Source organism: Pinus tabuliformis, chromosome 6 (genome assembly GCF_031772625.1).
Source record: "Pinus tabuliformis cultivar Carrire ecotype Pingquan chromosome 6, CPIR1, whole genome shotgun sequence".
In the NCBI taxonomy this organism is placed as follows: domain Eukaryota; kingdom Viridiplantae; phylum Streptophyta; class Pinopsida; order Pinales; family Pinaceae; genus Pinus; species Pinus tabuliformis.
In genome coordinates, this window is record NC_142292.1 from 1,586,833,482 (window position 1) to 1,586,858,498 (window position 25,017).

Sequence of the window (25,017 nt, forward strand, 5' to 3'; positions counted from 1 at the left end):
CTATTTAGTCACTGGAAAATTACCACCTCACTTATCCACTCGTGAAAAGTGGAATATCATTTAGAAAAGTGTTGCATATTCCTAGATCCAAGGAGACCTCTTTTACACTGAAGTAGATCTCATTATCCGTAGATGTGTAAGAGAGGAAAAAGTGTTTGATATTTTAAAATCTTCCCATGATGAAACTTGTGGGGGTCACTTCCCTGATAAGTGGACTATATACAAAGTGTTACGAGCTTTCTATTTTTGGCCTTCCTTGTTTAAGGATGCCAAGCAATACGTCAAACGATGTGATAGCTATCAGTGAATTGGCCAGTCTAATCAAACCAATGAAATTCCTTTATGTCCTCATTTTATGATTGAGCCTTTTGAAAAGTGGGCCATTGATTTCGTAGGACCAATAAATCCAGCATCATCAAATGAAAAGCATATTTTGGTTTGTACAATTTTTGTTACTAAATGGGTAAAAGCTAAAACTGTTTCTTTTGCTACTAAAAGAGTTGTTGTTGATTTTATTTTTACTGAAGTCTTTACTAGATTTGGTGTGCCTAGAGAAATTGTTTTTGACAATGGACTACAGTTTATTTCTAATATGCTACAGGGTGTGATGGAGCAATATAAGATACGACACAGGAAATCTGCATGGTATCACCCGCAAGAAAATGGTCAGGTGGAGTCCACGAATAAGGTGATTGAGTCCATCCTCACAAAGACAATAAATATGCACAGAAAGGATTGGGCTGACAAATTACTAGAAGCATTGTGGGCCTATCGAACCACTTGGAGAAACAACACAGGACACACACCATATGAGCTAGTGTACAGAAAACAAGTCCTTTTGCCAATAGAATTCTAGATCAAGACTTTTAGAACTGTAGTCCAATTGGGGCTAGATCTCTCTAAAGCACAGCAACAGTGTCTTCTACAGTTAAACGAGTTAGATGAATTTTGAAGGGATGTTGTTCAGTAAAACATCTTGGTTCAACAGCAATGCAAGAAGTGGTACAACAACTCCATTCAGAAGAAGCAGTTCCAACCAGGTGATTGGGTACTCCTTTACGATTCTAAATTCAAATATTTTAAAGGAAAATTCCATACACGCTGGATGGGACCGTATGAGGTGGTCAAAATGTTTGAAAATGGAGCGGTAGAATTCAAAATTATTGATGGATAGAATTATGTGTTCCTGGTAAATGGACATAGATTGAAGGTATATTTTCAGCCCCTTACTAAAGGAGATTCTATGCAGCAAGTCCAACAACCATTTGAAAAAGAGTTGGCAGGTGGTAACACAATCCTGTTGAAGATTTTGATTCCTTCTTGTCCTTATTGAAAAAATAATAAAAGAAAAAATGACAAAAATAAAAAGTATAAAGAGAAAACATTTCCTATAATTATGAAAATTAGTTGACTGACATGATTGCAAAAGGATCAACCTGAAAACTAGCATGTTAGTAGGAAGATCAAAGTTTTAAATAAAAAGGGAATTTTACTTGATTTTTAGATATGCTGGTTGCCACCAAGAAGAAGCAGGTTCACGAAACCGAGCACTTACCCAAGTTTGGGGTAACTAGCATGGACATTTTTATGCAAGTAAACGCTTACTTCCCACTATAGTTATTTTTTCCTGCACCAATGCAGGTAGATTTCAAGGTAAAAACTTTTCCTTTCTTCTATTTCCCATTTCGAAAATTTCCACTAGTTTCTTTTCTAAAATCCCCAATGAATTACCTTCCTCTTTCTTCTAAGAAACTACCTTGGCCACATCCCATTTTTTTTATCCCTCTTGGTGATATTGTTTCAGGAATCCCTGCTGTAATGTTCCTTCCCATTCTAAAAAAAATTTACCCCCTTTCCCACTTCTTTATTCCCTCATAAATTGATTGCAGAATTTGATGCAGTCAATCCAGAAGGCATGCTCGTGAAGCACCAAAGGATGGAGAATAAATTTTTCTTGTATAATGAGGCAAAAAATTTTAAGTCCAGCTACAAAATTATGTTCTATCAGATTTTCTGCTTTGGTAAAAGTCCCTGGTGCAAGATGCGCAGTGCAAGCACAGCACTGTGCAAGCAAGTTTAGTGCTGGAACGCAACTGATTGTGAAAGCAATTAAAATTCAAATAGTCAAAGAGTGTTTTATCAAGGATATTTATGGATCTTTACTTTCCTACACATGAGTACTGATATATCATAGCATTACATGTTTCAATTAATACTATGTTTCATCATTTACTGACTTAGGAAAAATCTCTAAAGTGCAAGGTGTATAGGGTTCTGAAATATAATTTTTTACTAAGTACTGAAGTATGTCTTGATTAAATTACGAGGTAGACTCTGGGATAATACTGTTTTCTAATAGCTTGTATTCAACTTCCTTGAAATAATTTCACATTGCCTGTCCATTATTACCTTACCCTGTAACTCGATCATTGTAACCGTTGCGCCACCGCCGCATAAACCTCCACTCCACCCAATCATTATGACTTACCTACAATGGGTTGATATGAGTTTGCGCCTAGTACAGAGATTTGTTTTCAATATGACCAAGTGAGTGGGACTGAAAAGATGGAGGGTGACGAACCTTCGGCATAAATCTCTCGGCAAAGTGTTGGTGTCACTCGCTGGAATTCCTTCGAGAGTGTGATCTGAAAGAGTGAAGTGCAGTTCGAAATGACACCCATAAGAAGTGAGCCATTGTCTTTGCAGGAGATGGAGCAAACCGCAGAGTACCAGAACAATCTTCAACTATTGCAAGAATCCGGGTTCTTGCCATTTTTACAGAAGTTTGATGGGTTCGACATGGCTATGGTACTGGAGTTCGCACAAACATTCAAGGAAGGCCAAGCTAGGGTCGGATCGTTGAAGTTCAAAGTTACAAAGGAGTCTATCTCACAAGCTACATGCTTGCCACTTATAGGAGAGCATTGGTTTAAAAAGGAGTGGCTCAGGAAGAAACGATGGCACTGGTTCGTGGTCGACAAAAAGCTTAAGGTTGACTGGAGGAAGGGACTTCCACAGAGCACCATGATTGAGAAGTGGCGAGACCTCCTATTCATACTACAAAAATTTGTGATTGGAGAGGGACACTATACATTGGTGTTCGTGTATCACCTTTAGTTGTTACTGCACTTTGAGTTGGGAAAATTGAATAATCTCCCTTACTACCTGCTCAGGAGTCTTGAGAAAATGGCGAAGGGCGTGCAGAGTGGAAAAGCAAGCCAAGTTGCAAACAAGATCTACCTTCATGGGCTTATCATAATTCTGGTGAAGAAGAGGCTGGAGGAAAAAGGACTATCTTGGGAATCATTCTTGAAGGAGTTTCGAGCAAGAAGTGTAGAGAAGTTTGTTAGCACAAGTAAAAGTAAGAAAAGGGAAGTAGAGACATCGTCTCCTACCGAGCAGAAAGATGAAGGCACACCAGTGCAAGTAGGGAAGAATACTGTTGAAAATACTTCACCCTTGACTAAGAAGAGAAAGACTAGAACCTCGATGAGGAGGAAGACTGTCTCCCAAGGGACGAACCAGTCAAGCTCTCTGATTATAATCGACGAATCACCCCAAGTTTCCCCTAAAGTCCATAATCTCTCTGTGCTTGCAGATGTAGCAGCACACACTGTGGAAAATGAAGAGAATGTGGAAGACGACATATTGTTGTCAACTTTTGTCAGCAAATTAAGGAAGAAGAAGACGACACTAAGCACTAGTGAAGTCCAAATAGAGGGTCATGAGGACGAAGAAGAGCAGCATATAGAGACCCTCAATAATTTCAGTGAACTAGACATTGAAACCCTCGGTGCTTTCGAGAAATGGGGTACTGAAGCCCCTACAATTTTAGAAGGACAAGATACTGAAGCCCCTGCTATTTTAGAAGAATATGGTATTGAGACCCCTGCTAGTTTGGATGGATATGGTACTAAGTTCCCTGATGAACTGGAAGAATAGGGCATTAAAAACCCTGAGGAGTTGAGTGCACAAAGTACTGAAACCCTTGGCACAAAGATTGTGGGGGGCATTAAAACCCTTAGTGACAAGGAAACCCCGAGTGTAGAAACCCGCGGTGACACACTACAACAAAACAGGCAATTTGCGCCAGATTTAGCACCAGATTCTAGTGAATTTTTTTCTCAATTGGGATGAGCAAGCTGGCGCTAAATCTGGCTCTATTGTACAATTTTTAAAGCGTCCTTTTTTGCACCAAATTTTGCATCTTTTTTACGCCAAATTTTCCATCATTTTCTGCATCATATTTTGCACCAAGATTTTCATTTGGTTTTACAACAGGTTTTGCTTCTAGTTTTGTGCCTTTTTTTGCATCTATTTTTGCATCATTTTTTGCTTCCTCTTTTGTGGAATTCTTTGCTTCTATTTTTGTGTCATAATTTGCATCGATTTTTACACCATCTTTGACATCTTATTTAACGCCTTTTTTTACATCCAATTTGTGCCAATTTTTGTATCTGGTCTTATGCCATCTTTTGCTTCTAATTTTGTACTTATTTTTACATCTATTTTTGTGCCAATTTTTGTGCCTTTTTTTACACCATCTTTTCCATCCAATTTTGCACCATATGTTGAATCTGATTTAGTGCCAAATTTTGCATGCATTTTTGCACCATTTTTTGCATCCACTTTTGCATTTTATTTATCTCCCTTTTTTGAATCCTATTTTGCACCATATTTTGCATTTAATTTTGCACCATTTGTTGCATCCAATTTAGCATCATTTTTAACACCATTTCTTGCATCCAATTTTTCATCCTTTTGAGCATCTAAATTTGCATCCTATGTTGAACCATATATTGCATCCACCTTTGCATCCCATTTTGTGTCTATTGTTACGTTCACTTTTGAGCCATTTTTTCGTCTACTTTTGCATTTGTTTTTGCACCAAGTTTTGAATGATTTGTTGCATCATTTTACATCCAGTGTTGCATCTCAATTTGCATCCAAAATTGAGCCATTTTTATGCCCATTTTTTGCACCATTTTTTCTTCTTTTGTGTCCAATTTTGCACCATTTTTTATGTCCAAATTTGCATCCTTTTTGGTATCTAGTTTTTCATCCTTTTTGGCTTCCAAATTTGCATCCTTTTTTCTGCCACATTTTGTGTCCACATTTGCATCTCATTTTGCACCTAGATTTTAGTTGGAATTTTCATCTAGTTATGCATCATCTTTGACATCCTTGGTTTCACCATTTTTTAGTCCCATTTTGCATCTTGTTTTGTGTCTTTTCTTACATCCTTTTTGCATCCTAATTTTACACCATTCTTTGCATCCTCATTTTGGTGTCCATTTTTGCATCCTTGTTTGCACCCAATTCAGTATCCTTTCATATGCCCTATTTTGTTCCCTTCTTTGTGTCTAGTGTTGCACCCTTTTTTAATTTTACTTTAAAAACATTTTTGTGTCATTGTTTGCATATTGTTTTGATGGCTAGTTTAACATCCAATTCTACTCCCAATTTTTCATCCATGGTTAAATCCACTTTTGGCTTCTTGTTTAGAGTTTTACTTTTATTTCCATTTATGACCACCTCTATGGGTTCATTTTACTAAGTTCATTTACATAGTGAAATATATTAAATTTTCTAAATATCATTTTGTTGTAGGATTTAATGCATGGTTGGATGAAAACAAAACCCTCTCAGTTTATCTCAGAAACCTAGGACAAACCAATTAAGAGAAAGGTTGTTCTAAGGCTTAGGATTCTTAGTAGATCAAGATGTAGAGTATAGATTAAGAAAAAGAGAATGAATTCTTGTGAGTCCTCGCATGCAGGTCTTCTTGGAGTTTTTCGTATAGCCAAGAAGCACTCCTAGCTAGCTCCAAAGCTTGGTCCTACACATAAGAGAGAGAATAAAGCAACCTTCACAACATAATATCTTAATAGTCAAAACTATAAAAAACATATAAATATTATTGAATAAATAAATATAAACCAAAAACCCATGCATACATTAGTTAAATAGAAGAAGTAAAGAATGAATAGAAACATATGGAAGGAAGAACAACTGATCTATATGAATAAAGGAGTTGGAGGAAAGTTACAACAATAAGATATAGTTGCAACATCACCTCCCCCAACTCATAGCTCCAAAACTCTCCCTCTCAAGACAGATCTCAAGAGCGTGACAATACAAAATTCCCATCATTTTTTCAATGGCCAAGCCTCTAATATATAGGAAAGTGGAGGCTATGAAGATTTCCAAAATTCCTCATTAGTTCAATTTGGGAAAAATCTTTTGGGTGAATAATGTTTCCTCATATAAAAAAGGAATTTTCCACTTTTTAGATGCTTTTGTGCTTAGGAAAAAGCTTCCCCATGCTTTATGGCTCTTTCCCACTTTTGTATGCTTTTACTTTTTAGGAAAAAGCTAAAGATGAGGATAAAGAGATTACATTCCACCATATGTTTTTGAAAGTGACCAAGAATGTCAAATTCAAATTCTAGTTTGCTTATGTTTTAGTTTTTTTTTTAAATATATATTTAGTTTTAGTATTTGTTTTTTCTAGAAAAATATATTTAGTTTTTGGTATATTTTTCTATAAGAAAAAATATATTTTGTTTTTATAAAAATGGATTTTAAACATTCCATTCATGCTAAATTTGTGATTTTATGATAGGAGTTTAAATTATATATAGTAAAGTAACTTAATGTCATGTGTCGTGTTGCTGAGATGGGTGTTATACATCTCTTTCTTGCTAAGTTATAGAATGTGCTTGGGTTTTCTTAATGCAATAAAACTAATTATGTTCTTCATGATATCTTGAAATGTTCATCTTGAACCAGGCTAATAAAACAATAAAGTTAAAATAGGTTTTCCTTTGTCCTTTATAGATCTTTGTCCCCATTAATCTTGGTCTTAATAGATTAATTGTCTTGTGGTGGCCTTGAGTGGTCACTTCCATTAGTTGCATGCTTTGTAGTTTTCAGTTAGTGACATTTTTTAGGCTTGATAATATGTTATTTAATTTATCAAAATGTGTTATTGTCCATATTATTGTTAAATATTAATATTAAATATGCTGATTTTTAAGCATGTTTTAGCAAAACTTTCCCAAAATGTTTATAGATTGTATTTTATAATGCAATGATTCTTTGCTTGATGAAATTGTTTTGGATATTTTTTTTAATGATTCATTGATTGATGAAATTGTTATGAATATTTTTTTTAGTATATTAAATTGTATGTGATAAAGTCAAAAATCACCTCTTTTTTAGATTTTCATTGATCAATTTCCCTTAAGGCCATCAAGTTCACCATTTGGTCCCAGGTTAAGGAAATATAGGAGTCATGAAGTGGAATTGTCCAAGCACTTAAATCTTGAGACATGTTTCTTTTTAGTCACTTTATACTTTCTTTCTATGTAAATTTTTGATGAAAATAGTCTTGGAACATGAGGGGCGTCAATAGTAAGCGAAAACAAACTCCTAAAAGAAAAATGGTATGCAAAGCACCCATAAATAATGTTGATATAAGAAGCAAAAATATTAAGTGAGGTTCAACCTCATATAATTAGAAAATGGGGGAGGAATTTCCAAGTAGTAGTGATTGATGCTTAGAGATACTTGGGTGGAATGGTTATTATTTGAAATGATTAAGACATCAAGGTTACCAATATGTTTACCTCTTTTCGCATTATGACAATACAATTTTAGTTAATTGACATTGAGGACTACTACCATGTATCCAATGTCTATGACTCCAATATCGCAAATGGAAAACCTCTATTTCTCAATTCTATTTCTAGCACAAGTAATTTATACTCCCCATCTCCATGGATTGTTGGGAGTGACTTCAATATTATAAGTGTCTCGAGGAAAAGAAAGAATGAATCGAAATGTTTAACAAGATATTTTGTAAGCTATACCATTAAAGCCACAAAGTAGTCTCCATTAAAGTTGTCAAGAAATGAGTCTCCAACCCACACATGTGGATCAATGAGATGTAATACATGTGTGTGTGGTTACGAACTCAATACACCTCTATAATAACTCCACAAACTTATGTATTTCACTCTGTCACATAAATTGACAGTAGTGTGACATAAGTAAACCAAGAGTAGACATGAAAGCCTTAGGAAACAAACATTCCTTAGATCCTCAATTAGGTGCTTAAATGATGAAGTGAAAATGCAAGGAGAAAAGAAGAATTCATGATTTAACCATCACATACATGTGATCAAGTGTGACTAGGAGTGTATATATTCATATATTTTCCAAAGAGGGAGTGAATACATGAGTTACCATTTATTGGCCCTTATTTTTCTTTCTTTTTCATTTTCTTATATATAGGACGTAGGGAATAAGGTTTTCATAAGTTTGGCACAACTCATAGATATAAGATTTACATGAATTTTCACTTCAACCTTAGAGTTTAGACTTAGATAAATCAATATAGTGTATGTTTAATGATTTTGGCTTTCACTTTTTTATTGTATTTCATCACAAATACAAAAGGGGAAATATTTTGCCACAAATCTATGAATGCTTAATCATAAAGTCGTCATGTGATGAAAACAAATTAATGATGTTATTCTCTACGAAAATGATGGGTATTCTTGAGAAAATCTTATGCTTGTGGATGTTTCCTCCCTGGTTGAGAGGGAGTGAGGGTAGACACCATGTTATCCATGTGTCATGTACTATGGCTAGGATTAACAATCGTAAGCCTAGTAAAGGCACTAGTAGGGATAATGGTGGATTGGATAAACATCTGGGACCAATATTCTTTGAGAATTTGGACATTGACTAGGACTAATCGCCATAAGTCAAGTACATTAATCCAAGATAAGAATAGTCATGAGGATTGACATTTTCTGGTGTCAAATATTATGATAGTGGATTAGGAAATGATCATGTGAGGACATACCTGGTAAACATCTTGGTGGGGTAAGTGCCTTGAAAGGCAGTGGTGTCCAAATTTATGCCTCCCAACATTGTGCTCTGATCTAATGGAGAGATAAACTTGTTAGTCAAGGCCTTACTATTTTGAAAATTTTGGCTATGATGATGTAAATCATCATTGATGCTTATCAATCTAGATCCCTTCTTATATGAATATTTCAACTTGAGAGTACTTTTTTGTCTCATTATGAGTACCTCGCTAGTTTAGAGGGAGGGTCATCATCTTCATTATTGCCATCATCACCACCATCAATGTGATCATTATTGTCATCATTTCATTATCATCATAATCACCATTCATGTCTTCTTCATGATCATCATCATCATCATGATTTTGTATATTGTCGTCAATTGTTCATAATTATAGGTATCATAAGAAATATCACCAACCTTAGGACACATGATATATGAAAGAAAAATAACCACTTTATTTTTTAGAAATGATTGATGATCATCAACATCACTACCATTATCATCGTCATTATAATTGTCATCATCCCCATCATCATAACTAATATAAGTTTTATCATAATTTTTGTCATCTTCATCATGAACATCATAATCATCATTCATGCCATTATTGTTCTTGATTATGACCAAGATGAAAATAATGATAATGATGATCAGATGATGATGACTTGGAAGATGACGCCAAAGATAATTATTATGATTTTTACCATGATAACATTTAAAAATTGGGAGGAATGGCCAAGGTCATTATCATCATCATCATTGTCATTGTAACTCCCATCGTCTTTATCATCATTGTCATTATCATAACAATCGCAATTCATGTCATCGTCATCATATTCATTATCATCATCGTTATAATTATTGACATTGTCATCAGTTGTTCATAATTTTCAATGTCATAAGAAATATAATCAATGCAAAAGATATGATGTGTGTTGGAAAATGGATGCAAAAGTAAACAAAAAAATGGGGGTAAAAATAGACGTAAATTTGGATGAAGAGTGGACACAACATAAGTAGATGCAGAACAAGACAGAAAAATTGAACAAAAGTGGATGAAAAAGTAGGTGCAATAGTTCATACAAACTTGAACACAAAATAGGACTCAAACATGGATGAAAAAGTGGAAGAAAACATGGGCACAATAGTAGGCATAAAACTTAGCATGAATTGTGGTGAAACAAATGTGGATACTCCAATGAATGTAAAAAAAAAGGGACACAAACTTGAATGTAAAAAGGAGGAAAACTTGGATGAAAAAAGGGATGTAAACATGGGCCAAACATGGGTGCAATAGTGAACATAAAATTAGTTGCAAAACTAGACAAATCAAAAGTGGATGTAAAAGTAAATTCGAAATGGGATGCAAAAAACATAAACAATATTTGATGCAAACTTGGACACAAAAGAGGATGCAAATATGGATGCAATAGTGGAAGAAAATGTGGGTTGCAATGATAGGCATAAGATATGGCACAAATAATAGCACAAAAAAGGTGGATGTAATAATAGACACAAAAAAATATGCAAACTTAGATGCAAGACAAGATGCTATAAGGGATGTAAAAGTGGATGCAAACACGGGTGCAACATGAGAATCAAAATTGGATGCAAAATATGGATGAAATGGAAGTACATGCAAAAGAAGATACAAAATGAGATGCAAAACCCAACACAAAAGTGGATGCAAAAATAGATGAAATATTTTATGCAAAAGAGGATGTGAAGATGGATGCAAAATTGGAAGCAAACGTGGGTACAACAGTATGTGCAAAACATGGAACAAATTTTGTCACAACAAAAGTAGATGTAATGATAGATGCAAAAAAAGAAGCAAATGAAGATGAAAAATAGGATGCAAAAAGGGATGTAAAAGTGGGTGTAAACATGGGTGCAACAATGGATGTAAAATAGCTTTTGCAACTTATTTGAAAGAGCAATTTTGTCCCAACAATTAGACTTGTAGCATAAAGAACATGGTTAATACATATGATTCGACCAAAAACTAGTTACTACCAAAATTCAACCAAAAAAAATATTACTGCATAAAAATAGAATTAAAAACAAAAATTTCCCAAATTAAAAATAAATAAATGATAAAAAAAATTTTACCAAAATTTAGTGATTTTTTTAGTGCTAATACTAACATCACCATTACAACAAGATATTTTTTTAGTGCTAATACTGCCATTACAACAAGATATAAGAGGGATATAATGCAAAAAGTTTAATAATAATATGTATGTAGAAGATGGTCTTCAGACTGGTGAATTCATGATAATCAATGGGACTACAATCAAAATAATTGGATGTTATTTACTTTTTTACATAGATTGTCAAAATAATTGCATAAATCGATTTTTTTTAACCAAAATTTATCAAAAACTTTGCTAGTGCTAACATTAGAACCACCATTACAACAAGATATCTTTCTAGTGTTGACAACACCATTATAGTAAGATACCTCAAGAGAGACAGAAAATTTAAAAAGTATGATAGTAATATGTATCCAGAAGATGGTAGTGAAACTAGTAATTGTTCATTCTCATTATCATAATCATTGTCATCATCATCACCATCATCCTTGTCATCGTTATTGCCATCATTACATTATCATCATAATCACCATTCATGCCATCATCATCAGCTCCATCATCATCATCATTATGGACATTGTTTGCAATTGTTTATAATTATAGACGTTGTAAGAAATATCATCAACCCAAAAAATGTGATAAGTGCTAGAAAAGGGTTGTTTAGGACACATTGATATACGTAAGAGAAATAACAACTCTATTTGTGAGAGATGATCAATGATCATCATCATCACCACCATTATCATCGTCATTGTCATTTTTATCATCCCCATCATCATCATTAATGTAATTTCTATCAACATTGTTGTAATCATCATCATCATTCATGCCATTATTGTTTTTGATGATGACCTAGATGAAAATGATGATGATAACACCAAAGATAATGCTTATGATTATGACAATGACAACATCTAAGATTGGGAAGATTCGCCAAGGTCATTAGCGTCGTCATCATCATAATCATTTCCATCATCATCATTAATGTCATTGTAACCACTATTGTCTTTATCATCATAATCACAATTCATGTCATCGCCATCATCTTCATTTTCATCATTGTCAATATTATTGCCATTTTCATCAATTGTTCATAATTGTCAATGCCATAAGGAATATCATCAATGCAGAAAATATGATGAGTGTTGGAAAAGGGATGCAAAAGCGAACATAGAAATGGGGGCAACAATAGAAGTAAAATTGGATGAAAAGTGGATACAACATAAGTAGATGCACAACAACATGAAAAACCTAACACAAAAGTGGATGCAAAAGTAGATGCAGTTGTCAATGCAAACTTGGATGCAAACATGAAGGCAAAAGTGGAAGCAAACATGGGTCCAATGGTAGGTGTAAAACTTGGCACAAACTGTGGTGAAACAAATGTGGATGCAACAACGGACACAAAAGTAGATGCAAAAATGGATGAAACAAAAGTGGATACAATAGGGGATGCAAAAACATACACAATATCTGATGCAAACTTGAACACAAAAGAGGATGCAAATTTGGATGCAAACGTGGAAGAAAATGTGGTTGCAATGGTAGGCGCAAGATATGGTGCAACAAAAGTGGATGTAACAATAGACAAAAAATATGCAAAATAAGATGCAAAAATGGATTTAAAAGTGGAAGCAAACATTGATGCAACAGGCAAAACAAAATTGGATGAAAAAAATGGATACAATGGAAGTAGATGAAAAAGTAGATACAAAACGAGATGCAAAACCCAATGCATAAACCTGACACAAAAGTGGATGCAAAAATAGATGCAATATTTGATGCAAAAGAGGATGTGAACATGGATGCAAAATTGGAAGCAAACGTGGATACAATAGTGAGTGCAAAACATGGTGCAAATTATGGCATAACAAAAGTGGATGTAATGATAGATGAAAAAAAAGAATCAAAGTATGATGCAAATGAAGATGTAAAAAGGGATGCAAAAAGTGAAATTTAAAATGGGTGTAACAGTGGATGCAAAATTGTATGCAAAAGTGGATGCAATAGAAGTCGATGCAAAAGTAGATGCAAAACGAGACACAAAACCCGATGCAAATCCTGGTCCAAAATTGGATACAAAAAGGGATGCAAAAATAGATGTAGTAGTTGATGAAAACCTAGATGCAAATAAGGATGCAAACGTGGATGCAAAATTATAATCAAAAGTGGGTGCAAAAGGAGGTGCCAAACTAGGTGCCAATTGTGGCACAAAAATATTAGATGCAATAGTGGGTACAATAATAGATGCAAAAGAGGATGTAAATATGGATGCCAAACAATATGGAAAAGTGGATGCAACAAAAGTAGATGCAAAATTATATGCAAAACTAGACACAAAACTCGATGTAAAACGTGGCGCAAAAGTGATGCACAAATGGATGCAAAAAATGATTTAAAAAAGGATGCAAAAAAGGATGCAAAAGTTGATGCAAGTGTAGGTGCAAAAAGTGGATGCAAATGAGGATGCAAAAGTATGTCAAACAAAAATAGATGCCAAAATTGATGCAAAACCTGGAACAAAACCTGGTGCAAAGGATGACACAAAACTTGGCATAAAATTGGTGCAAAACATGGTGCAAAACCTATTGCAATACCTGGTGCTAAACTTGGTGTAAGATTTGGTGCAAAACTTGATGCAAATTTTGTGTCAAGTTTTGCACCATATTTGATAAATGGATGCAAATAGCACCAAAAATGGGCTCTAGATGCAAAAAAAGAAGTAAAAAGGGACGCTAATCGCTGGTTTTGTTGTAGTGACATCATAATGCAGACATTTGAGGGCCTTGACCTTGACAATGATGGGACCTATTTTGAGTCCATTGCAGAGAAGACATTTACACCTAAAGATCTTAGCATGACACCATGTACTCTCTACCTCAATAGCTGAATATTAGAATTGGAGCAGCAAGTTCATGACCTGGAGGCTTTGAACCAGGTCATGAAGGAACAAAGTTTGCAGAAATAGAGCGAGGTGGAGCTACTTACAGAGGTAAAAGGGTAGAAACAACAAGTAAAAGTTTGGAAGTATCAGGGTTCCAAATGCTACAAATGCCTCGAATCAGCTGAGAAGAGCCCGAGGGAAAAATCCGAAGACAATGAAAGCAAGAATAAGCATTGAAGTTCAGGGTTGAGAGCTGGCCACCCATTTTTGAGGATTTTTTTGTAGAAGGTAAAATGTTGTGTGAGGACACACAACATCTTAGGGATGGGAGGATGTTGGTGTCCCAAATTGCCCTATTTTTACCCCATTTCTATAAACATTAACCTCTGTTTTATCTCAACTTAAACCTCTCTTTCCTGCACTAGTCCAAGATAACTACCTATTCTTGCACATGCTTCATATTTTACATTAAGATTTATTAAAGTGCTTTATTAATCATTTTTACATAGATTTCATGCCTATTAAGTACCTCTTCTAACTTATGATAATTTCCTAGAAGTAATTGAGGAACTTGGTGTTAATTATGAGTTAGCATGATCAGTGCAGGCACATTCTTGCACTACCATGATGATTGGTCTAAGATTTCCATGAGTTGAATCTTGCCACGCGACCGTTTTGATCCATAACTCCAAGTTTGGTTGTTGATCAACTGAGGATGGATATCGGTGGCGCACAATTAGGGATTTTTTCCAAATATGGTCTACGACCAGTGAATTACATGTTCCATTATAATTGTTAGCTAATTTTGTAATGTTCAGTTGTTAGTCTGTTCGACCGAAAGGTCTGAATCAGAAAATGATTGTAATTAGTGGAAGATGGCTAAGGCCGAAAGAATGTATAAAATATAGATTTGTAGGTAGAACTAGTTAGCGATCCTCTTAGACTGTAATTTCATTTTTCTATGTAATCTGGTATCACCTTCAGCTTTGGGGCTAGACTCGCATTATTATGTACATTTGTTGATCAAGTAATACAAGGAATCTGCCATGTTATTCATGCACTATGTTTAATTTATCTTTGATGCGTACTTGAGTGTTGAATCTATTCGTTTCTTAAAAGGGAAACGAGTTGGTTGGCTAGGGCCCAGCCAACCCAGCTCATTTACCCTTGTGCTTTCATTATGTTTATTTCTGAATTTATGATTTAAATCTATTTTGGAGTTAAGTGTGAAACAAATCCATGGCTTGGGAATTAATTGAGTTATTTCTTTTGTGTAATTCCTTTCTCACATTTCTTTACTCACAATTCTTATCTCGATTTGCTTCCACTTGGATCGTGCAGGAAGCCCTTTTCTTGTACCAGTGCATGTGATTTTCTACACTCCAGTTCAATCATTTATTCTACAACAAACATTACATTTCTTTCCCGGATTATCATTTCAGTTATTCTCACAAGAAAATGGGTTGTTAATTTGTTGGCTTGAGGGGGCCTGACCCAGGTTCAACGTTAATTAACTAAAAAAATCCCTACACTACTGGCCCTTTCGGCATCAGCCCATGGAGCACGGACTGAAGTCTCACCCAAAGCAATATGGGGGGATGCTGGAACCAAGTTTCGACACCCTGAGATGGTTGTGATGTCATTTGATTCCTTCTATCCCTGCCTTTGCACAAGTTGCTTCTTTCTATTCCTTGCAAGATGAGCCCTCTATTCCATTCTTTCGTACGACCGTGAAAGAGTGTGTTTGACATTCACACAGCCCTAACTTGCTGCTCAGGTACTTTCGCGTTGCTATGGCAGTGTGCCGTGCAGATTCCCCAATTAGTCTAAGTGATTTTCTTATCTCATAAAATACTTAAAGTTAACACCGTGTAAGTAGATATTCGTAATTGTGTTCAATTATTCAATGTAATTGCATTCATTCGCACATCATATAAGCATAATAAAGGAAATTCATACATAAAATATCCAAACGCATCAACAAAACAAAGACACAGAAATTGCAGAATATCTCCTTTTATTAATATCTTCCAAGTGTTACAACTTTTGTCCGCCCTGCGCACACAACTGCAGGGGTCTGCGCACTCAGCTACAGACTTCTACCCTAGGCCTCTGCACACTCAACTGCAGAGCCTCTACCTACGCTATGACCCAAGACTTAAACTTCTTGCTCCAAAGCTATGACTCTATTACATCGTGTCTCTCTATTTCCCTAAAATGACTTAGAGCTTAGCTCTTTTTATACAATCCCATGGTCCACGGACCATGGGTAGATCTCTTACAGCTGACTTTAATTTACAAAACTAAGGGCGGACTACCCTTTTTGACACATAACACCTTCATGCTCCGCGACCACAAAATGCGGAGTCTTTAGAATTATATTACAAAAATTGACTTAAACATGGGCTTTTAGCCCCAAAAATTCCCTTGGGGGATCCCGCTCCAAACAAGCCCCTAACACAAACATCATGACTCGCCCTCGTGTCACTTGGTAGGTGCAGAGATCTTTGCGCGAAGCCCATCAACTCGACCTAGATGACCACAACCTCGGTCGTGCACTGAGCTGTTGCCTGCTTCGCATCTTCAACTATCTTCTCTGTTACTACTCTTATGTTGTCATCCTAAAGCTTTTGTTGTGTCATTTGCAGGGTTGCAAGCTTTCCTTTGATGTTTCTTGTGACTACGTAAGCTTCCTCTAGCCAAGGCTTCAGTCGCACCTTCAGCATTGCTTCCTTATGCAACACTACGTCCACCTGTTCCTTTATCTACTTGGCTTCTTGCAACATAGCTAACCTTTGTGTCATTGCAACGGTTAGCACTGTGCCCTTAACTTTGTCATAGCATTCTTGTAGCTCGTGCGCTTCCGTCTCTAGCCTCTGGATGTTTGGGTCCTCCTGCAAGATGGTCAGGACCTCAAACAATTGCTCGAACAACTGTGTGTAGTCTTCTACTACACTCTCCACCACCGTGACTGCTTCTATGATAGTGACTGCCCACTGTTCCTTTACCTATGGCGGTGTTGAAGGTTGGGCCCTCAACTGGAGCTCTATAATCTATAGGTTCAGCTCCAACTAAACCCACGCCATCTCTGTCTGAGTGTCGTGCACCCCTGTGGCCAATTTGCAGATGCGAACCTCGACTGGCTCCTCCTTTGGAATGGCCAACTCTGGGACCATTCTGCATGCCTCCTCCATGACCTGCATGATCTTCTTGCTCTTTTTGGTTGCCTCAGCCTCAGCAACGATGGTAGAATTTCTCTGTAGGGCCATATGTTCATTGTTTATCCATTGTTCGTTGATCACCTGGAGGGTGCGGTGCTCACGGGCCCTCAGCTCTGCAATTACTCCATCCTGCAAGAGGTGGAGTGCTTCACGCGGAAGTGCTGCCAGGTTCAGTCCAACTCCCTTCAAGGCACTGATAATGGGCCTGTCAGCCTCATTTTCCGTGGTCAATGCTCCATCCGGCAGCACTATCGCACTAGAAGCCTTTGTGCGCAGCATATCGGCAGCCTCTGAAGTGTCAATGGCCAAGCTGGTAGACACCGTACCAGCCTATGACGCGTGGGTCTGCAACTCCTACAACCTGGTCTAGATGGCCCCTAATATGATCTGTTGTTACTTTTCAAATTTCTGCATGGCCTCTGTGGTGAAATCTCCGACTTTGTCACCAATTTCATATAAGTCGCCCTCTGTCAATGTGATAGGGTCCAGCGAGGTCTTGGTCACTTTGGATTTATTTCTGGACCCTCCCTTCTCCAGCTCTCTTGGGCGCTTAATGTGGGTGGACGTCTCTTGAGGGTCCACACTGTGCTGCTCTATTTCCTCCTCTTTGGTCTCAGGTGAAGGTGACCGTGTGCCTTTGTCAAAGCCCCACTCTATGCCAACTATTTGTTTTCCTGCCTGTTCCGCCTGGGCCTTCTCAGTGGCATCCCTTTTCCTCTTTTTGACCAGCTGCACCATCTTTAGCTTGGCCTCCTCCTTCTTCTTCTGTGCAGCGAACTTTCTTCCACCCACCGCCAAGTCCATGGTAGTGTGCCACTCTACCGGCCATTTATCAAGCACCACATCATTGGCATCATCTGTGGCCAGATACACAAATCGTACCATTTTTGCACAGGATCCTTCCGTGCCCTGATTTATATTCGATGGAAATCATCTTTAAACTTGGCATAGCTCTGCAGGTTAGCATATACCATGGGCAACAATAGTTGCTTACGATTGATGGCCATTCTGATATTCATTTCCATCAAGATCCAGAAGATCTTGCTATCTCGAACTTGTTCCACATCCTTGGTCTCCCATAGTGAAGTGTACTTTGCTACTTCAGGAAGGTCTGGCACGATCAAAGAGAATTGGCTCTCCTCTAGTAGCTCCCACGCTACTAGCACAATCGACAACAAGAGCCACGCGTATTGGAATGTCTTTATTTGCTCCTGCGCTTCATGACAATTCACTAGGAACTCTCCGCGAATCTAGTTCGACCAATTAAACTAGACTCCTTCCGCACACTGATGTGCAAGTGCGATGACAGGCACCGTCATCTCATCGATGCAACGCTTCCGCATCACCTTACAGCAAGGATTTGCGTTTCCACCTTCATAGCGGGGTCGCAAATGCTGGAGATAGCGTACCTACGTGGCTTCTTCACCAGCTTGAATTTCTCCTTCATTAACTCTACGAGTGCTTGCTCGCCAACCTTGCCACCAAAGATCATAGCTGGATTTTTTCCTGTATATGGCAGGTGCGTTATGCGGTGAATCAACATATCTGTGATGGGTATCAGCTCCTCCAGCCACAGACACCCATCATGCACCAAGCGTAGTGGCTGATTGATGACCAAAACTGTCACTGGGGTGCGGTTATAGTGCGGCACCAAGTGCAGGTTCAACAATCCTACCTTCTCTACCCCTTGAGCCACCTCTGCAGCCCCAAGGCGGTCATTCCCGTATTTGTGTCTATGATGTGGTGCATCAGTTGCTCAGTCGCCAGGTATGGGAACTTCTCGTGGTCCACCAAGTCCAGTCTTAAAGTTTCAGTATCAGCACTCGGGCCAAGTGCGGACCGTTGAAAGTAATTTCATCCGGTAGTAGAGGGGTTTGCAGGGGAGTCTTACTCTCATCAATGTCCTTAGGGACCTTGGACTTATGCTTTCATGGAGGGACATACTTCGAAAACCATGTAATAGGGTTCACACCCTGGGTTTCAACCTTTACTTCCACTGCCACATACTCATCGTCCATCGAGATGTCTTCAATATCGTCCTCCTCTGCTTCTAGGTTTATAGCCTTTCCTTTCTCTTGTACAGTGGGCTTTGGTGAATTTCATCTTGGCGAGGTGCGCCCCGGTATGCTAGGCTGTTTTCCCTTCCTATCCTTCATAGTTTCCTTGGTTGGGGTTAGCTTTGGTCTCGGCCTTCTCAGGGATTTAGGGACCTCCACCAATGCTTCGACCACTTCCGTAGCAGCTACTTCTAGAGAAACTACTTCGGCCTCCATATCAATTTCCTGCACATTCTCCTCAGCTACCACTTCTTCGGTGTTCATAGCTTCTGCTCGTGTCGACATGACGTTATTCACTAGTTCCTGTGTCTCCTTTGACAATTGTTCAAACACTAGATTCGCTATCAAATCTTGAAAGAATTTGCAGTTCATGTGCACCTGAGAGTGTAACAAATGAATTCTCAAAATGCCAAGTGTTTTTTGCTGGGAAACTACTTGTAATTTATAGGGCATGTTGAATTCAAATCTGACCGTTCCCACCGAAATCGGTTCATTAATGCTGGATTCGAAACATATTTTCAAGGATCTAAGCGATAAATTTCATCTTAAATGCCGGCCGCCCACTCCATTTGGCCTCACTTCTATCATATTTTCATGAATAGTGACTTTAACGGTCACTTTTTGGCTGACCTGCGCAATTTCTCCCTGGGTAGCAAAGCTCCCTCCGTGTTGTCGTGGACCCAGTGACACTTTCTTACTTCGCACCATCTTCCAATCACGTAGCTCCCCAACCTGAGCAATGTAGTTTATAGTCCTGCACCTCCTTTCAGCTACCTGGAGTGCTAAGATTGTGCTACCTTCATTTAGTCACATGGCCAGACCACCAGTGTATGGCTTCAAGCGAATGCCATTCACCTTTCCTCGGAAGGGTTCTCCATTTAATTTGACCAATTGTAATGCTCCTCCATCGGTGATCTCCTTAATAACATAAGGCCCTAACCAGTGCATCGTGAACTTCCCTGTAAATTTATCAAACTTACTATAATATAACAAAACCAGGGCATTTACCTTAAATGTGCATAGCTTGATGTGTCGATCATGCCATGCATTTTCGTGCTGCTTTTGCACCTACTGGTGAAATCCAGCCAAAAATATTTTTTCCTCCAGTTCATCCAGTTGAGAGAGCCTCTCTTCTAGGGCTCCATGATCCATCATACCTGTGAGCACTACTATGCACAGGCTAGGCACAATATACTCCATAGGCCATAGACAAGCCTAAAAGGGTTTTTTCCAGTCAACTTCTTGCATGTCATTCGATAAGCCCAGAGTACTGCGGGTATGCGTAAGTCCTAATCACTTCGCTGAGCATTGCAAACCTTGGTCAGCGCATTTTCAAGAACTTTGTCGAACGCTTCCACCGTCCTGTTTGCCTGTGGGTGATAAGGCGTACTCCTCTAGTGGTATACCTGAAATTCCTCTGTTAGCGCACTGATCGGCTCATCCAGGAAGTGTGCACCACGATCACTAATCAAGATCTTCGGACAGCCAAATCGCGTCAGTACATGCTCAAATAGGAACTTCACAGCAGTCATGCTTGTGCAATCCTTCACCAATTGTGATTCTGCCCAACGAGTCAAATACTCCGTTGCAGTGATAATGTACCTTGCTCCCGTCTTTCCTTATTGCTGAATGGGTCCTACAAAATATATCGGCCACTTCTCGAAGGGTTGCAACATCATTTGTGGATTCAAAGGCATCTCATCCCTCCACGATGGCCTGCTAGTTCTTTGACATACATCACACACCTTGCAATATTCTTTTGAGTCCTGATGAAGGGTTGGCCACCACAACCCTGCACATAGAATATTCTGTGCAGTTTCTCTCCCTGCATAATGTCCTCCTGCGGCGCCCCCATAAGTGTCCGCGAGGATGCTACTTGTTTCAAACTCAGGTACACACGTCACAATATCTCATCAATCCCCATCTTGTACAGATGTTTAGCAATGACAAAGAAGTCTTCCGCGCACACCATTAATTCTTTCTTTTGCTTGATAGTGTATCCTTTCAGTGTAGTTCCTATTTTTAGGAAGTGTATTATATCCTCAAAATGACCTTCCGTGATGCGCACTATAAATAGTTGCACGTCAAGCAAACCTTCTTCCAAGTTAGTAGCTTCCTCCCCTATTTCGATGTGCGACAGATGGTCTGGTCCCGCATTCAATCATCTAGGCTTCACAACCACTTCAAATTCATACTCGTGGAATAATAAGAGCCACCTGTAGATTCTCCCGCCTAACGCAGGCTTATTGACTAGGTACTTCAATGCGGAGTGATCCGTATACATCTTAAAATGGCCTCCCAGTGAGTATTGCCTATACTTCTGGAGCACATACACCATAGCTAGCCCATGCGCTCGGTGGTCAAATAATTCTTCTCCGCTTTGGCCAAATGTGTGTGCGGATCATCCTGCCCATCATACTTGTCTATCATTCACATCTTCGTCTTCCCAAAGCGAGTTCTCATCATCCTCCTACATTCGCGCCAATCATCAAAGCTTCCCTTATGTGTACCCCACCATCTTGCGGGCGTAGCGCGCAATGCCCAGTCTAACGCCTAGAAGTGCTACTTTTCTGGTACCTCCCTTTCAAATGCATCCAAAAAGATATCTACCTCATTCATATCATCATAAGTAGGTAGATTTCTAACTTCTGACGATACACAGTGCAACAATCAGGTCATCATGTTGCAATTCAGCGTAGTTACTTCACGTAACCGATTTTTCCAGTGTTCTATTTCTTCATCAGAGTCCGAAGTGCAGGAACTCTCATGATCCCATGTAATCCGTCCATTCGCGGTGGGATTCACCCAATCTTGGTCTTGCGATGTTATCTTATAGATATAATCCAGATCGTCATCACTTTCATAATTGCAGACGGGTTCTGTATAGCGTGATCCTTCAGCAGGATCGAGGGGTACTACTATGCGCAACGATTTTTTCTTAAATATCATCTTTCACTTCTTCATATTGATTACGCCATTCATATCAGTAGCCCAATCAATTCCCAGGAGCACAGGATAGGGATTTTTGTCATCCACTATCTCTATTACTTCAAAGTCAGCCAACGCGCTCACTCCCTCAATATCCACGGTCACCCCCTACAGCCGCCCCATGGGGATGATCTTCTGTTGATTCACCATCCTTAGCTGAATCGGAGACCATTGCAGCATAGGTCTCCCCATTCACTCCCAAGTCTTCTTCGATAAGACATTCGTGTCTGACCCCAGGTCCAAAATAACCTAATCCATTTCATACTCTCCTATCTGCGTGGTCAGTCTCATCTCCCATCCCGTCCTTGTTTTATGCTTGCCAATCTTTCGTACTATGCGTGACTCACCTGGCATGGTTCCAGCGCATCTATTGATGAGCTCTTGTAACCCTTTCACAGCCTTACTATCGCGCAGTAACTTCATACAGGTCTCCAGGAAAGTTGTGAGCATAGAAGGGTCCATCTCCTGCTCAGGCTTATCCTTGCTTCCTGAGGTGGAGGCCTCAACGAAGCTCTTCTTAGCTTCCATGAAGGTTTCACGTGCGCGCTCCAAATTGAACTCAGCTTCCTTTGTCGAAGCTTTGCGAACCCATGTACTTTCTTCTAATTTTTTCCCCTTACCATATCCTGTCACAATTCCACTTTTGAGCACTATATTTACATTTGGATCTTCCTTGCATGGCTCAGACCTCATCATCTGCAAGTTTTGATTCAGCGGAGGTGGTAGCACCCCTTTGTCACGTATCCTAGCTATCAACGTAGGACAGTCTTCCATTTAATGATCAAACAATGTGCAATACTTGAACAATGGATGCATTGGATTAGTGCAATCACGGGAATAGTGTCTCGGACCTTAGCAATTGTAGCAAATCAACTGTCCTCAATCTCTACCAGGTCCTCCTCTTCCTCGCCCTCTTCCGCGCCCTTGAAATCCTGTCCACACCATCCCTGCGCTCTGGTCAAGGGGCCGTGTTTCGGCTTTAACCCTATAGGCGGGAGTTCTGTCCATCATCAATTCATAGCTCTTGCAAGTACGCTCATCATGTACTACCGATCTACAAAAGTTGTATATCAGCTATTGTGGTGCCTGTACAAACTTTTGTAACAAGTGATAATTATATGTGGCATGTTTTCCGGTTACCTGACAGATAGCGCACCATAATGCAGGCCCTGCTCTAGGTCCTACTTAAGTTTTTGGCCTTAAAGGCATCGATCTTCCTCCTACAATATAGTTTGCAAAGACCAGGCAATGGTCTTTTTCATGACCCTGACTCTTGCATTTCAAGCACCATACCTCCTCACGCACCTCTGGTCAAACCGTCCTGTCCTACTTTAGACTTTGCATCTCAAGGCACAGATTCTTCAGTTGCTCATGGATCTGCTAAGCTTCTAGATTTGGATCTTGCATCAGAGTTTCATGTAGTCTCATGGTAATCTCCAAGGCCTCTACTTGAGTTTTTATCTTCTGCTGCGACAGCGCACTCCTTAAGTGTGGTAGTAGCGAAGCTACAAACCACTCGCGATGTTTTCCATCTGTCAAATTCATGTTGGCTTCGCGGATTGTACACTTCAACCTTTGATCTAGTTCCCAAGGTGTCTCACCTGGTTTCATCGCAATTTCTTTGAATCCCACAGTCAACTACGCCTCATATTTAGGCCTACTAAATTCTCTATTTAGTGCTGCTTGGATGTCTGCCACTCTAGCATTCGGGTTATCATTAGAGTACTTAATATACCAGGTTAGCGCGCGATCTTGCAGAGCACTAACCAACGTCGCCTTCTTTATATGATCATATATAACACCTTCAGCTTCCATTACATACCTTACAATGAACCAGAATTGGTTTGGGTCCTCATTTCCCAAGCCTTTGAACAAAGGCAGCTTCACTATATTTTCCATATTGAACTATTGTGGAGGTGGAGGTGGTACAGGGGAAGTTGGACGTGATGGTGGTGAAGTTGGAGGTGGTATTTGCGGGAATCCTTGTCTTATAAACTGAATAGAACTTCACGAAGAAACCTTCACTATTTCTTGCTCGTCACCTCGCAGAGGAGAAATCAATGGACTATACTCCCGTCCCTTTTTCCCTACGTTCCTATAAGTTTTTCCACTTCGCACAGTCTCGAACATCAAGGTAGCTGAATAAACCATTTTTCTCACAATAGCATTTTAATCCAGGTATTCAAAGATTTTAAGTACTTACCTTGTAGTCCTTTGAAAAAGACCGCTCCGCCTCGTTATAGTTGACTGAGGTATCGATTGCGAATTCAATCACAAATCCTCCTATGACACGATCGAGCCAATGATCGATAGCGCAGGCGATCTTATCCTCTGATGCTTCCAACCTTCACACTAGCTCTGGGGTCCACAATAGGATGGTTCCACCTTCCTTGTCTATCTACTAGCTTCACGATCCACTCGTATAGGTCAATAGGGAGGGAGCAAAAAAAGATCTCGTGGATCTCTGTATATAGGTATCTGTCCAACCACTGTTCATTTCTTAGTTACGGGTTTTTGTTCTCCTGCGCCGCAAATTCGTGGATCTTCTTATCCAACCAGTCTCTGATCTCCTTCTTAGTTGGATTCTAGTGATATGACATCACACATCTCTTATGCATATTCCGGTCCCTACAACAGAACCATTTGTTGGCTTGAGGGGGCCTGACCCAGGTTCAGCGTTAATTGGCCAAACAAAGCCCTACACTAATGGCCCTTTCAGCATCAACCCGCGGAGCGTGGATCAAAATCTCACCCCAAGCAGTATGGGGGGATGCTGGAACCAAGTTTCTGCACCCTGAGATGGTTGTGATGTCATTTGATTCCTTCTATCCTTGCCTTCGCGCAGGTTCCTTCTTTCTAGGGATTGCAAGATGAGCCCTCTATTCCAT